The 16,873-nt window shown below is 38.9% G+C and overlaps 1 protein-coding gene across 2 annotated transcripts in view; it reads right to left on the bottom strand.

The window, feature by feature from the left end:
- Positions 1 to 16,873, bottom strand: part of NALF1 (NALCN channel auxiliary factor 1) — a 623,416-nt gene that overhangs the window by 412,952 nt on the left and 193,591 nt on the right. The window lies entirely within an intron of this gene.

Raw genomic sequence — 16,873 nt, forward strand, 5'->3', positions numbered from 1 at the left:
TCAGTGATTCTCTGGGAGGCAGAAGAGAAGCAGAGGAAAGGCAGGACCCCCAGTGTCTACATGGGGCACTGCAGCACTTTGCTGAGGGGAAGGGGAAGGATGGACTTGAGGTAGAGCAAGAGTTCCAGTTAACTCTGAAGAGAGCTGTTTCTGGAAAGTGCTGGGAACGAGACCAGTAAGGAACGTGAGATTACGGCTAGACCAACAAAGAAAGGAGTAGCTGGCCTATGCGTACATTATCTTTTGTTTCCTACTTTATATTTATCCAAAACACAAGTATTGATACATATAAACAACAGTTAAATGTCTTAAGTAAATATGAATATCTGAATGTCTTAACAACTAGAATTCCTTCTATAAATGGTGGTGCTGTTGACTGTCACAACTTGCAAAGTCACATTCCTTCATGCACATTTCGAAGTAGTCTCTGTCTGCAGAGCATTACTTACCAGCTGCCTTACTCTTGGAAAATTCAATTAGTCTTTTAAAATTTCAACCCCCACCCGTATAATGGTAGTGGTAATAATAGTAATGAACCTGAGGGTTTGTCTGAGGACTGTAACAGTGCACGAAGAACACCCAACCCCGTGAATAGCACATAGCTGTTATTTAATGTTTGTCGTGATTGGGGCGCCTGGGTGGCGCAGTCGGTTAAGCGTCCGACTTCAGCCAGGTCACGATCTCGCGATCCATGAGTTCGAGCCCCGCGTCGGGCTCTGGGCTGATGGCTCGGAGCCTGGAGCCTGTTTCCGATTCTGTGTCTCCCTCTCTCTCTGCCCCTCCCCCGTTCATGCTCTGTCTCTCTCTGTCCCAAAAATAAATAAGCGTTGAAAAAATAATTTTAAAAAAATAATGTTTGTCGTGATTATTAGTAGCAGCTCGCCAAAAGCAAAGCTACGAGTCACACAGTTAAATGATTGACTTGAATAGGAAGCAAAAGCCTTTTTCAAATTTACACTTCTAATGTGGTATCTCTACTTTAGTTTACTTGGTTATCAAATGTGTAGCCCAAAACAGACTGAGAGACGTCGGAAGAAAAAACATCAACAGCTGTAAACACAAGCATTTCTTTTTGGAGGTATGGAAGGAAAGAGAAGTAGGAAACTATCAATTCAAAGAATGAGGGCTCTAATTAGTGTGGTTTGAATTTGTACCAAAGGAAGCATAAAGCAGGTCAATTGAGTTCCTCCTACATAGCTGAGAAGCACAAATTGTCACTACACCAAACAGTTGAATTATTGGATCCATTAACCAGCATGATTGGATCCAAAAATCAAAGTCGCCAAACAAGAAATAAACTAGAATGAAATATGGATAAGTTTGCTCATGCATCCATCCATTGAAAGCTTTTAAACAAACACATAATTGTTTGGAATTGTCCGGTGCCAATTCCATAGAACTTGCAAGATGAACCAAAACATTTCATTGCATAATATTTAAAAGACTGATTTGTGGTTGCTCAAGACAGAGATTGATCAAGAAGACTATACAATTATCTTTATTTTCAGGGGAAAAATGCTAAAGGATGAACCTTTTGCTTTATTTCTCACTCTAACAGAGTCAGACGCCTTTCTAGCGCAGAGATACGTTTATTTTATTTATTTTTACCATGCATCATTTTGCTTTGCTTCTTGATTGCTTTGAAGCAATGGTGGCCCTTGTTTAATTCTTCTTACACAGTTTTCTATGGAAAGCATGAAATTATAGTCGTCTTTCCAAAGCATGAAATTATAGTCATCTTTAAATCAGTCTTAACTTTATAACTTACTTAACTAGTGGCCTTCCTGTGTTTTTGTTCAGTACACCGAAGTTATTTTCTACTCTTCTTAATACTTCCTAGTCTCCACACACCTCACTTTCTCCCACACTTGCAGATACATAATACATGAAGTGAGCCTGATCCATGAACCTGGTTTTATTGTCTCTCAAGAGAGTTCTCTCCTCGTCATCCATTCAACAAATATTTATTGAATGCTTGCTGCGTGCCAGACTCTGCTCAAAGTGCAAGGGGTGAGCAGGTAGCAGCGAATGAGGCAGGAGTGGTCCTGCTTTCATAAGTCTTATAACTGGGACGAGGCATAGGAAGAAGAAGGTGCCAGGAAACAACGAAATTAAGTCATTGCCAAATAAGGCAATTTCAGAGAGCGAGGTGCCCTTTAAAGGAGAGAAAACACAAGAGGGTAATGGAATAAGGGGGCAGCTGAGGGCGTTTCTATGGCGTGATCAGGAAAGACCTGCAAAGAGCTGGAACCCCAGTGAATCAGAAAGCAACCACTGGAAGATTCTGGAGAAAAGCTCTCTGGGCAGAGGGAAGGGGCCTCTGGGCAGAGGGAAGGGGCGGTGGCCCTGAGGCGGATGGAGAGGGTGCACTGGGAGCCCTGAGAGGGATGGTGAGTCCAAAGACAAAGCTGCAGGGAAGGGGATAAGTGATGAACTCATAGGAAAGGGTGGGGTGGTGGGGAGAGGGAGGGGCAGGCCTCCACCCACAGGGACAGCAGAACCAGGGATGCTCATGTGGCTTTCATGTACGCACACACCATGCACCATGTCAAATGCTTTTCATTAACAGGCGCTCAATAAATAGTAGCTGATTGATTATTGTTGGAACAGCTGATTGATTACAGTACATTCCCAGTAAAAACAAATTGTTCTACTAAGAGAAATCATGAAAAAGATGGCTGTCCCATGGAAGAGAGAATTTACCTAATACAGTCATTTATTTTGTGGGAGGCCAAATGGATTACGTCTCATCTACCCTCTATGGATGCCAGGCTAATTTGCACGGCAAAGTCTAATGCCATCCCCTCTGCTCTTTGACAGAAGACAGCCTTAACCTGGAACACAAGACCTTGTGTGGTCTGACCCTTCCATACTTTTTCTCACATATCAGTCAACAAAGTCACCACTTCTCTCCCAGTGGTCCAGCCAAATAAACGGTCTAGTGCTGCAGACATGCCGTGCCATCTCTGCGTTTGCTCACGCTATTTACTCTACCTGGAGTGTGCTTATCCTATGCCTCCAACTAGCTGCCATTTCATCTAAGAAGCCTCTTTTACTGCCCTGCCTATACTGACTGTCCTCTTCCCTTCCCCTCCCCACCTTGTCCTCACTGTCACCTGTGCGTATTTTTTACACCATTGTTTAGGAATGAACTTTATCATCACCGGATCACAGGCTTCTGCTGGACACAGGATTGGAGCAAACAAACCTGTATCCTTAATATGTAGGAGTAAATCTTGATATGAGATAGATATTCAATAAATAGTTAAAAGTAAATGGACTTATCTACGCTTTGGTGTCATGTTTCCGACCCCAAATGGAAATGAGTGTGCCTGGCTTCGTGTCCTCATAGTACCTATGCATTGTTTTATTTTTATAGCTGTAGCAACCTCTAAAGATTTATCATGAGTGGGAATGCGTTCTACTTATGCTGGTATTCTCAGTACCTGAGAAAGGAAGTTGGCACATAACAAATATTTGGTGAATGTACAAATACTTGAGAAGTATCATTCAATTTACTTTATATTATGTCTGTTTTAAACCAATCTTTAAAATCAAACGTCATCCAAGAAAATGCATGATAAGATCATGCAAAAATCTTATATTCAGAAGGACGCGAATCATTTAATTCTTTAAATATTCATAGTTTACCTTGCCTTCTTATTAGGGCGTTGCTTTGGTGAGTGCAAGGGAAATCATTTAAAATTATAATTAGAAGAGTCTTCTGGCAAAAGAAGAGGAAAACAAGTTTACACAGTGTTGAAAGTTATAAACAAATTCCAGGTCTCAATTGTTGAGTACCACAGCATTAGTCAGAGGAACAAAATAAAAATTATAACCTGCCTTAGAGAACATAGCCTACAGCCCAACTGATGAGACTGTGGCTTGTTTACACAGCAGTGCAAATATTTTTAGGACTTAAAAAGTCAAGGCAATTTTTGAACGTAAGTTACAATGAAATATTCCTGGGTGTATCAGCTGATTTGGCTTTGTTTCATTGGAACATGATACTTTTATGATAAAGTCAGAATGCGTTCAAACTATTTGAGCAACATTCTCATAATCCTTCATTAATGTCACATCAGTCTGAATTCCTAAAATTTGGGATTAATAAATATAAGGCTGAAACAATGACCTACTGAGCAAGTGTTACTCAGAGTGGACTTTGGTCCATCACTTAATGGAAATATCTATAAGCAAGGAAAACGGTATTTGTGAAAATAATCCTATAAGAACTTTTTTCCTGAAGATTTCATTTGCGTGTTTTTTTTTAACAGCAATGATTTATTGAAACAAATACACTTGAAGTGTGTGTTACATCATTCTGAGACCCGAGAGCATTAATACTAAAAGAACCCGCAAACGCAAAGGAGTTAACATTCACTGCCCTACCCTTGGACCTTGGGACCAGTATGAGGTCCCGGGATGAGATGTGAAGGATTAAAAGGCATAAGAAGTCAGCCTTTGTAGTTGGAGAAGACAAATACAAATTTGAGGATAAAAATAATAGTGAGAGGAATAAAAGTACTAATGGCTAAAAACAACCGACTGCTTACCACCAAAAGCATGGTCCTATCCCAAGCCCTTGGTTTGAAATCATTTAATCCTGAGGTGCATACCTTTATCACTCCATTTCACAGATACAGAAATGGAAGTCCAAGGTCACACAACGGAAAGTGGCAGAGCCATCATTTGAACGTTCGTGACGAGGCTCTAAATCCTGAATGCCCTTTGTATCAGCACCTATAAAATGTCGTAAAAGTAAAAAACTGTACTGGAGGCTCTTTACAAGTAGGGACCATGACTATAAAGCATCTTTGCCTCTGTGAATTATGTACCACAGTGCTATGAAAATAAGTGCGTAATTATTTAAAGTTTAGTTCATAGCACCCAATCTCATGCATCAGTTTTAATTTTCCAGGTATCTCCAGCTACTTTGGCATGAACAGACTTCCTTAGGGAATTCTGTTCATGCAATTCCACCCCTCTCATGTGAATAAAGAGAACAAACCTGTTAAGATACAGCTTTATAGGGGTGCCTGGGTGGCTCAGTCGGTTAAGTCTCCGACTTCGGCTCAGGTCATGATCTCACGGTTCGTGGGTTCGAGCCCCGCATCGGGCTCTGTGCTGACAGCTCAGAGCCTGGAGCCTGCTCCGGATGCTGTGTCTCCCTCTCTCTCTCTCTGACCCTTCCCCGCTCACACTCTGTCTCTGTCTCTCAAAAATAAATAAACATTAAAAAAATCAACTAAAATAAAGATACAGGTTTATAAACTCCTACATGGAGAAGAGTTACGTGCTCCTTATATAACTTTTACCTACCTACACATTCCATCTCTCTTTGGTAAAGTGCCAACAAAAGATGAGAACCATCCAGTGTAGTTGTAGGATAACAATGGTCCTGTGTCGTCAAGAAAGATGTGGCTGCCCCTTTTCTTAGCATCCTTCTTCCCTTACACTTCTGTCTTCCTATCTTTTCATCAAAGATACCATTTTGACAGTCTATTTCCACGAAGAGTATGTAAGCATATGTATTCATTTATAATTTAATAATCAGTGGGATTTCAAACCTTGTTGCTTAAACTGATCAGTTATATTATCTTAGCCAAGAATCATTTGATAGCAGCTAGCTAACCCCCAAAGGGGAATTTCTTCCAAAGACATAGAAATATTTCATAGAGGCTAATGGCAATAAGTGTAGCTGGACCTCAAAAAAGAGGAACCAAAACCCAAGATCTCAATTTGTATTTGTTTGGCGCTTTCTTCAGCCTCTGCTCAGACCAATGTTTCTACTTCTCAAGTGTCAGATGGCAGCCGGCCACCCAGAAGCCTCACCCTCCAGTCTGCATCAGGCAATGCCAGGTTCACACAGGTTCAACTTACAGGCTGGTGGGCTACATCAACCTCACATCCTGGACTTGGAGGGCGACTCTGCAGGGTTCAGGAGAACAACTAGGAGAGGTTTGCACTGTGCTCTCACATGTCTGTATATTAGAACCACCCAGGGAACCTCCGCAGATCAATCCTGATGCCACATATTCAATCCAAAGATCTCAGGAGTGAGATTCAGCGTCAGTTTTTCTAGCTCCCCAAGTGATACCAACGCACAGCCAAAGTGTGACAAACAGTGCTGAGACCAAGTGAGGGCCTCGGACCAATACCACCAAACTCTCCAGGAGCCTGTTAGACAGACAGAATCCCCCAGGACTACTGGATCACAGTCTGCATCTTAACAAAGCCCCCTGGAGATTTCTGTGCATGGTAGAAGCCGAGAAGCATTGCTTCAGATGCATGACAGAACTAGTAGGAAGTGATTGCCATAACTGGTGGAGTTGTATTTTCACTAAAAGGCTGTGTGTCACTTCTTATTTGTCTATGATTCAGTTAACCAAACTAAAAATGTTGACATATGTTTGCATATAAGAAAATATCCGAGGGGCACCTGGGTGGCTCAGTCAGTTCAGCATCCGACTTCGGCTCAGGTCATGATCTCGCAAAATTAAATAAAAACATTAAAAAGAAAAGAAAATATCTGAATTAAGGAAGCATTTATGCTCTCTCAAAATTAAATAAAAACATTTTAAAAAAGAAAAGATCTGAATTAAGTAAGCGTGTATGCATTTATCCAACACATATTTGTAAAATCAAAACCATGTGATGGCTACTGTACCAGAAATTGTAGACTTTCAGTCTCCAACAAATGAAAAAATAGACTTTCTATGCCCAGGATGTAAGACGGTAATCCTTATGCACACTGTATGTTGTTGACTGAAATTCAGGTCTTTTGTTCTTTCTTAAGAATCAATTTCTAATATTTATCTACCAATATCAACATACATCTCCTGAAAATATGAATGAGATGTGTCCTAGATGAACGCTCTATTTACTTATTTATTTCTGAAACGTGTACAGGTTCTGTGAAAGGACATACCGGAAAATCAAGGAGGGGGCGTGGGCGGTTGGTGACAAAGACAAACGTGGGCACAAGTTGCTGCAAAGGGGAAATGAGAGAGTGGACGCACACGAGTCAGTGCACAGCACCTAACACAGCCCCGCCACGCTGTTGGTCATTAAGGGAAGGCTCTTCTTTTCATGCCCGTGGTTTTTCCTTGTTTAACTCAGAAGCCCTTTTAGCTTGACTTAAATACAGCTGTTGTGCCTTCTCTTGAATTATGGGTATTTGAGGAAAAGACGCTTACATGGAGACCTCGTGTTGGAGCTTCTGGCTTCAGATCTGCTTCAGATTCTGTCTCCGTCTCTCTCTGTCCCTCACCCACTCGCACTCTCTCTCTCAAAAATAAACATTAAAAAAAATTATTTAATAAAATAAAAAAAAGAAAAACTCACAATACAGAAACCCCCATATGTAGTGTGTGGGGGTTGGGGAAGAAAGGAAGGAAGTGAAGACAACTTAAAATACAGTGACTATAGTTATAATAATATGTTATATTCTTGAAATTTGCTAGGAGAATAAATCTTAAGTGTTCCTACCACACACAGAGAAAGGTAACTACATCAGGTGATGGATGTGTCCGTCAGCTTGACTGTGGTACTCATTTCACAATTTGTACCTATATCAAAATACCACATATCAGGCATTTAGTTAAGGTTGCTGGTCAGCTGATTTTAAATAATTAAATAATTTTCTAGAAATTTTCTACTGTACTTTTTTTTTTCAAATTTCTTGCCATGGCTATTTTTGATAACTTCCTGGGAACTTTTAAATAACTGTAGAATTTGTCATAATGCTCCATTTTTTTCTTCCTCATATTGACAATCCTAGACCTGGCTGGATTTGCCAAGCATCTGTCAATTTTATTAATCTACTCAAAGAACCTATTTGGATAAACTTTGTCTATATAGAGTCAATCACTCAATATTTATATTCAATTTAATTAATGTCAATTCATATTTATCATTGTCTACCTACATTCTTTGCGATGTGCTCATGTTTCTCTGACTTCTGAGATGGTTATGGTTCACTGACTTTTCACTTTTCTTTTTTAGTAATGTACCTGTGGATAAAAATGTCCTTCCAAGTACAGGTTTGACAACATTGGGCAACTTTTGATATATCTTTTCTTTTTTAAGATTTTTTAACATTTTATTTTATTTTTTGAGAGACAGAGAGAGACAGAGCGTGAGCAGGGGAGGGGTAGAGAGAGAGAGGGAGATACAGAATCCAAAGCAGGCTCCAGGCTCCCCACTGTCAACACAGAGCCCGATGCGGGCCTCGAATTCATGAACCACGAGATCACGACCTGAGCCGAAGTTCGACATTTAACCGACTGAGCCACCCAGGCGCTCCTGATATATCAAAGATATGAATCCTTTGCATGTGGTTAAGACTGACTTTATTTTTGTACTTAGACAGCCTATGGTTAATTTTTGTATGTGCTTCAGATGAACTTAGGAAATGAGGTCAAGTTTGCTAATCATGCTGTTCAAATCCCCAACTCCTAATTTTTTTTCTGCTTGTTCTAACATTTTCTGAGGGAGGTAAGTTAAAGTTTTCTTCTAAGCTTGTGAAGTTGGCTGTTTTCCATTTTACTTGTATTATTATTTATTTTGAAGCTAGAATATTAGTTACCTCCATATTGTTACATCTTTCCATGAAATAATTTTTCGGTAGGAAATGCTATTATTTATTATTTATACAGTCTATTTTGATTTCTCTTAGTATAACTAAGCCAGTTTTCTGTTTAGTCTTATAATAGTTCTTTTCCCACTTCTTTACTTTCAATTGTTACCTTTAAGGTGTATCTGTCTGGATGTCATACAGTCATATATTGTATCTAATTCAATATTGTCAAGTGGAATATTTTGACTATATACGTTTTGCTGATTTTAATTGGTTTACTGATATGTTTGGGTTGATGTCTATCATATTACTATTTATAACCTATTTGACCTATCCATTTAGTACTATTCCTGTTTTTGTTTTCTTGCCTTCATTTGACAAGGGACAGCTTTTTCCTCTTTTGCAGGCTCTGAACTCTAGCTTCTCTGTCCTTAGCATCATGAAAACGCTAGAGGAAAAAAAAAAATCTTTACTTTTCAGCTATTTTAAGCGTGGCTTCTTAGACTCTTGCCCTGGGTGGCTAAATCAGCAAATAACTCAAAAAAAGTGAGTATTGGGCTCATTTCTTTGTGCCTCTCTTTTCCCTAGGTTCCTTGTTCCTGGGTCTCAAGACAAGGTTCAACTCCAAGTTTTCTCTTTCAAGCTCCAAGGCGCTGCAGAGAGCCCAGGTGCTTTCTCTGCCTCTCGTCAGCTGCTCTCGCTTGGCCTGAGTGCCTGGTCGGCTGTCCCCATGTCAGCAGTCGCCAGGCGCCACTATGGGAACAGGGACACAGCACAGTGAGTCTGGCTCATGCCGGTGTCCCTTCTTGCTTGGGCCATGGCCCTTCCAGTTCTGACTGCTTCAGGAGCAAATACCCTCAAACATTTTTTTTTTTTTTTTACCAATTTTGTATGACTATTCTAGTTCTCAGAAGGAACACTGTCACTACAGACTATCCCACCACAACTGGGGGATGGTTTTATGTCATAAATTGGAAACAGTAACATTCCCTACCTTGTTCTTCACACACACTCCCTGGATAACTGGCAGCTATTTAGAGGCGGGGGGAAAGGTAACAAAAAAGGTCTAGACAGGTAAGAACCCTTCCAAATTCCAAAACGCTTGGAGGGTTTTTTAATGGTGTGGTGAAATAAAATGCCACGAGATGGGATTCTAGTCTTCCCAACCACTGCCAAGCTGTTCCCTTAAAAAAAAAATTATTAGATCTTTACCCTTTCCTTTTTATTGCTTATCATCATCTTGTGCTATATTCTGCACAATTAGTGTCCAATGATTTGATCATATGACTTACATTATTACCCTATACTTTATTACTGAGTGCAATATTTGTTTTATGTGAATTATTACACTCTATGTAAACTGTACAATAATATATTTGATTTCTGAAAAACTGAGTAGATCATGAAGAGTCTAGTATACCTCTGCCCCCAGCAAAGTGTCCTGTATTCACATATCACACTAGTATATCTGTTAAAATTATTGAAACAATACTGCACTAGGATTAAGTAAAGTCTGTCGTTTGCATTAGGGTTTACTCTCAGTGTGGTATGTTCTATGGTTTTAGTAGTGAATAATGTCATGAATCTGTCATTACAAAATCATCTCACTGCCCTAAACATACCTTGTGTTTCACCTATGTATCCTTCTCCTTCCCCCAAAAGGCAACCACTGACTTTATTACTGTCTCCACAGTTTTGTCCTTTCTAGAATGCCACACACTTGGAATCATACAGTACATAGCCTTTTCAGACTGGCTTTTTTCACTTAGCAATATCCACTTAATGTTCATCCCTGTCTTTTCGTGGCTTGATGGGTCTTTTCTTTTGAGTACTAAATAATATGCCATTGTATGGATGTACCAAAGTTTGTTTATCCATTGACATACTGTAGGACCTTCTGGCTGCTTCCACATTTTGGCAATATGAACAAGCCTGCTATAAACGTTCATGTGCAGGATTGTGTGTGCATATAAGTTTTCAACGCATTTGGGTACCTACCAAGGAGAATGACTGCTGGATCATATGGTATGAGTATGCTTAATTTAGTAAGAAACTGCCAAGCCATATTCCACAGTAGCTGTACCATTTTGCATTACCACCAGCAATGAATGAGAGAGTTCCTGCTTTTCCACAGCCTTACCACAGCCTTACCAGCATTTGGTGGTGTCAATGTTTTGGATTCTAACAACGCCAATAGGTACATAGAGGTGTTTCATTGTTGTTTAAATTAGCAATGCCCAAAGGACCCATGTTGTTGAGCATCTTTTCATATTCCATCTGAATATCTTCTTTGCTGATGAGTCTGTTCAGACTCTTTGCCCATTTTTCAGTTGGGTGGTTTGTTTTCTTAGGATTGAGTTTTTGCATATTTTGGGTGCAAGTCTTTTATCAAGTATGCGTTTTATAAATATTTCTCCTAGTCTATGCTTTGTTTTCTTCCTTCTCTTTAACATCACTGTTTTAAAACGTTAAGATGATATTACCAGCTACACTATCCACACGCTTTGTTCCTTTACTTTTCATCTCATTCTGTGGGAACTTACAATTTTCACTGTTTACAGAGATCTTCAGATTCTCAAATGGAGACTCTGATTTCTTGAATCTGGAGATTAAAATGTCAAGATACATACAAATATATAGAGCTATGTTCTATTTACACCAAAAACATTCTTAAAGATTACCCTTTGGCTTTATATCTTGCACAATACAATTTACATACATAGGTTTTTTTAGATGTACTTACTGTGTAGTTATTATTTTTTCCCAAGTTATATTTTTGTATAAGATTATTAAATCAGATGTTTCCTTTGTCAAGCATTTACATTTGAATTCTGGGTTATAGAATTAATTTCTTTCATTTAATTACTTGTCCATGAGGCATATTACCAGATACTGCATATGTTTACATGTATCCAATCTTTTTAAAGTGCAAATAATACTCTTCACAAAAGTAAGAAATTGATCAGTCACAGGAGAAAAACAAGAACAGTGAACATATCCTGAAGAATTATTTTTTTAAAAAGTCATGCTATAGTATAGAGTAGTTAAAAGGTAGGCTATAGCTGAGATAGTCCAGGTGATTTAGCTTTTTATAAAACAGATATTATTTTAGGAAACCTGGTATTTTGTAACATGCTGGGTCCTAGCGTCCATACTACAAAGATGATCCTAAGCACAATTTGACAGGCACAGAACAGGCCCTGGGTCCTAACAGCCAGCTTGTCTTTTAGAAATATAATTCTGCACAGGCTGTGGTTACTCCAGCCTATAAAATATGGGGGCAGGGGGCACCTGGTGCCTCAGTCAGTTGCCTCAGTCAGTTGAGCTTCTGACTCTTGATTTTAGCCCAGGTCATGATCCCAGGGTTGTGGGATTGAGCCCATGTTGGGCTTCGCAGTGAGTGTGGAGCCTGCCTGGAATCTCTCTCCTCCCTCTGAGCCTCTCACCTGCTCTCTCTCTCTCTGTCTCTCTAAAATAAAAATAACTAAATAAAAATTTAAAAATAAACTGTGGAACTTAAAAGGAGGATTGTAGGTTGAAAAGAACACTTGATAATATGCTCTCAATGTTAAAGAGATTAAATTTACTCTGCCCATCTCTTCATTCTTAAAATGAGTATTTTAAAGCTGGTGGTTAAGTCCAGAATTTGAGGAATTAGTGCCAATTAAGGCATATCCTACATGGTTATTAATAATATGCTGCTGATCTGCCTGAAAAAATGAAGCAGACACAGATGCTTCCCGAGTTAGTATCAGCGTTTGCAAAGGAAGGTCATGTCCGTTTCCGTGGCGCTGGCGGTCTCAGGGTTGGAAGGGACCATGGGTTTGGCTTCCAGACCGGGCCCAGTGGAGGGTGCAAGCAGGCTGCAGCACGCGGGGTAGTGATTTAGTCTCCTCTAACAAAACCAGCTAACTCATTCTTGGGGGATATTTGAATAGTAGTTTCTGCTTATGGAAGCATTACAAATCCATTACCGAATTCAATCTTAACAACTTAGAAGAGAAAAATAAGTTACTGTCCCTATTTTATATATGGGAAGAGAGAGAGAGAGATGGAGAGAGAGAGAGAAAGGACTTGCCCAGGGTTGTACAGTGTGCTACCACTGAGTTAAGGCATTTGGTCCAGGTTCCTTCCATCCTTATTCTTCGTTTGTGCAGAGCAATAATCAGGAAGCCCTGGACACTGGTCACATCAGGTCTTCTTAAAACCCTTTCGCTATTCTAACAGGATAATGCCAAAGCGTTGAGTTACCCAGCTCAGTTTTGTATTATCTCATTTAAAGGACCATCTGAGGTTTTCATCAGTATGTTGAGTCTCAGAGACTTGATTTGTTTCTGGGAGGGGGTGGGGTGGGGGAAATTCCTGAAACACACAGAAACCTGCATATGAAAGTGTTAGGACTACCTCTGCAGTTACAAGAGTGAGAAACCTGATGGATGCAAGCATTGAACAGAGAACTGAAAACTAGCCTGCTCAGTGGAATAGCATATTATTTACCTTTGAAATGGAATGAATGGTTTCAGCTTGCTTATCGCTTTTCAGGAAAGGAAACAAAAGTCCCACCCACAACCACACCTTCTAGCAAGTCCAACGGTCTCTGAACACAGCCGGATCCTCAGAGCATGATGTTCCTAAAGAACTGTTCCACGGCGCTGGGTTTCCAGTTAATGTGCACTTGAAGATTATTAAATCTCAAGTACTAACATCTAGTCCCATCGAAATAAGATTCAGGATTGAGCAAAGGAGAGCGGATGAATCTTCCCATCCTGATGTTCAGATGTTTAACTGGGGCTGTGGACAGTGCCCCCTGGGAGTACAACAAAGCCGATTTTAAACTTGGAAGGTTTCCTTTTTCATGAATGTGAGATCATACACAAGAAGAAGTAATATGTGACTTCAAAAAATCTTTAGGGATGTAGGTCTGATCATCTCTATAAATACCGTTTTATGCTTTAATGAAAAAAATAAACTGAGTTATGATGAGTTCTATTGTATTACTTTTTTATTTACTTCATCTTCAGATTGAGGAATCTACTGGTCAAAACACTCTGTTACTTGGATTTAAAGTATTTTGCAATTTAATGCGACAGAGCAGGTGAGAGGGGAAAATATAAAAATAATTAAGACACAAGGTTGCAAATAGGAAAATAATAGCCACATGTGTTCATATTATCAAATTACTGAATGCACTTGGAATTGCACTGTCAATACAGAACTTTACCTTTGGAAATACTTTATTGGTTATTCCCTTGTTGCAATATGGAAACACCCACGATTACAAGCACCGTATCATTTGAGGTCTCATATCGTAGCATCCTGATTTTATCTGCAACTTGCTCTATGCCCACTGGGTTCACTTGCTTTTTCCCCTTTCCTGCCATCTGCCAACTATGTTTCTACAGAGGCAAATGAGGGTCAGAGTAATAAATTTCATTCTCCAAGGTTTCCAGACTGGGAATAAGTATCACATCCCCCCCTACTTGTCAGGAAATAAAATTGCAACACAAAAGCATTTTTTGGTAATGTGAACCTTTGGTGATGTGATGATGAAACACCAGCAAAATAGTCTTGATTTGTTTCTAATAGCATTTCTTGCTTTGAGAATTAAGTGCACCATTATCGGGCCTGCACAAGATTATTTAATAGAACCGTGGTTCTCCATCTCTTTTTCTACTATAGAAACTCAAAACATAGCAATTGAAAGAGGCAAAAAACACACAAAAAAATTCTTAAGGCATGCTTATGGTTCTATGCTTTCATCCAAGTCTTAGATACCATGCTGTGGCTGAAATAATTAAATTAAAAAGAAGGAGAAATTTTTTTTCAGTTAAGAGTCTCTCACAGTGGGAAAAGGAACATTAAAATATAGCAGTCAAGGGGCGCCTGGGTGGCTCAGTCGGTTGAGCATCTGACTTCAGCTCAGGTCATGAACTCGCGATTTGAGTACGAGCCCCGCGTCGGGCTCTGTGCTGACAGCTCAGAGCCTGGAACCTGTTTCAGATTCTGTGTCTCCCTCTCTCTCTGCCCCTCCCCTGCTCATGCTCTGTGTCTCTCTGTCTCTCAAAAATAAATAAAATGTTAAAAAAAATTTAAAATACAGCAGTCAAACTTGGAAATCCTCTACTTTATTCTAGAAAACCCAATAAAAAGTACACATTGATTAAAACAAAACACCTTAAGTTCTGACCTCCATGATATTTTTTCCTCACACTTAAAGATTCCGGTACTGTGATTCTGCAGTTTTGTTAATGATTAATTTGTGTAATTTCTAGAAGCAGATATGCTGGATGAAATCCAATCTCTTCAGAAAACAAAGACCATTCCTTAAAAAAGAATAGCATCAGAAAAATTCATTTATCTTTAATAACAATAAAAGGTACTCTGTTACTGGGGAGAAAATAGATTGACATAAAACAATTTGGAGCTACTTGCATGGAACGTAGGCATCACTGACCTTGATTTCATTATTACCATTGAATCATCTGATACTCTCAGCCAATCTGATAATTTTCAACAGCCTACCAATCGCATGAATCACGAATCGTAAGAAATCAGAAAAAAAACCAGAATATCTTACACGTTCTTAAAGGTTTTTACCAATTTCATTGTGCAGTTTTTTGCTGAAGCTAATATAAGAAGTATTAAATGTGTCTATGCTCCTGACTTTGCTGGATAAGAAAAATAAAGAAAAAAATCAGTACTTTCCTGAGTTCCAGACGAATACCATATTGTTTTGCTAACCTTTGTCTCCCTAAGTTTTGGTTGCCATCTCTGAAAACCAGACCGCTGAATGAAATTGGTACTCTTTTGATTGTGCAGAAAATTCTTCATGTATTTCAAAGCCTTCTTGGCAGAGGCGAGGTGTTTGTGTATGCTGCTGTTATTGTGTTTAACTGTGTGGGAGCCTGATATCTGGTAGGGATCAGAGTACCAAGAGAAGGGTACGCGTTATTAAAATAAATGCAATATTCATCTCTGCAAATACTCGAACACAACAAAGTAATGGTCAGACTACCAAGCAGCACTCTCTAACCTCAGACCCTATCAGAAGGTACGCTGCTATAGGAAATAAGACAGATGCAATAAAATGAAAACGAAGAGAATGAAGAACATGGGCAAAAAATCAAATAGGCAACTATCTATGTGACTAAATGTCATTGTTCGGTCAATACTAATTTTGGTAATATTAAAATGAAAAATAAGATGCTGACTTTGATTCAAACACGATTTACAGAAATTAAATATATAAGCATACTTAATAACGCCCAAGGGAAGGATCCTTAAAACATTAGGTCCAATATGTTCTTAGTCCACTTATTTTGTTAAATTCCTCCATCAGGATGTCTTAAGGCCAGTAACTAATTATTTTGAAATAAAACAACTTGAAAAATCCCAGTAATTCTGCACGGGTCTCTTAAATAGATGGAGTTTACTTACATACACTATGCAATGTGAATATCTACTCAGAAGACCCATGTTGTTCCAAAATTGTATTTCATTTGCATGGTATCTCTTAGATTACACAAGTTAAATCTATTTAAATTGCAAAATTGTTACATATATATAGCAACGCTTAAAGCTTTCTATTTTCACTTCCGCTTTTACTGCAAACATGAGAAGGATGCCATCAGCAAGGTACTATCTGAAGACTCATAGATGTTGGAGCTAATAAATTGCTTTTAAAAGCAATAAATATTGATTATTTTATAATGGTTGTCTCTCTATAATATATATGCACTCTGCTTTAAAGAAAATTTTAAAATTTAAACAGGTGGTAGCAAATGGGCATTAGCTAACAGAAATTTAGCACCCAAAACTATTCCTTTCTGGATTTTCTAATGTGCCTAGCTTTTGAGTTTTACTGGTAGCCCAATAACTGACTAATACACTCTCATGTTTCATATATTTTTGTAGGAGGAGAAGGTAATTGGGGCTTACCCAATTGTGAAGCCAGTTCTCTGAAAGCTTCCTGACTACTGAAAGAGAAAATTAAATGAATTTGGTGATGGGAAGAATTACCTACTAATTATCTGGCTATTTTTACACTGGGCCATAATTTATCTTAGTTCCTAGCAACCAAATGCTGATAAATATAATCAAGTCATTGTTATTCTTTGCATGAAGCAGATTTTCTCTCTTAAAAAATGTTAATTCCAGTAGAGAAAAGACACACTGTTATATTAGTTTCAGGTGTACAATACAGTGTTTCAACAGCTGTATACATTACTCAGTGCCCACTGTGATTGTATAATCTGACTCCTCATTACATCAATCTGACTCCACATTTCACAC

Source organism: Acinonyx jubatus, chromosome A1, assembly GCF_027475565.1.
Source record: "Acinonyx jubatus isolate Ajub_Pintada_27869175 chromosome A1, VMU_Ajub_asm_v1.0, whole genome shotgun sequence".
Taxonomy (NCBI): Eukaryota; Metazoa; Chordata; class Mammalia; order Carnivora; family Felidae; genus Acinonyx; species Acinonyx jubatus.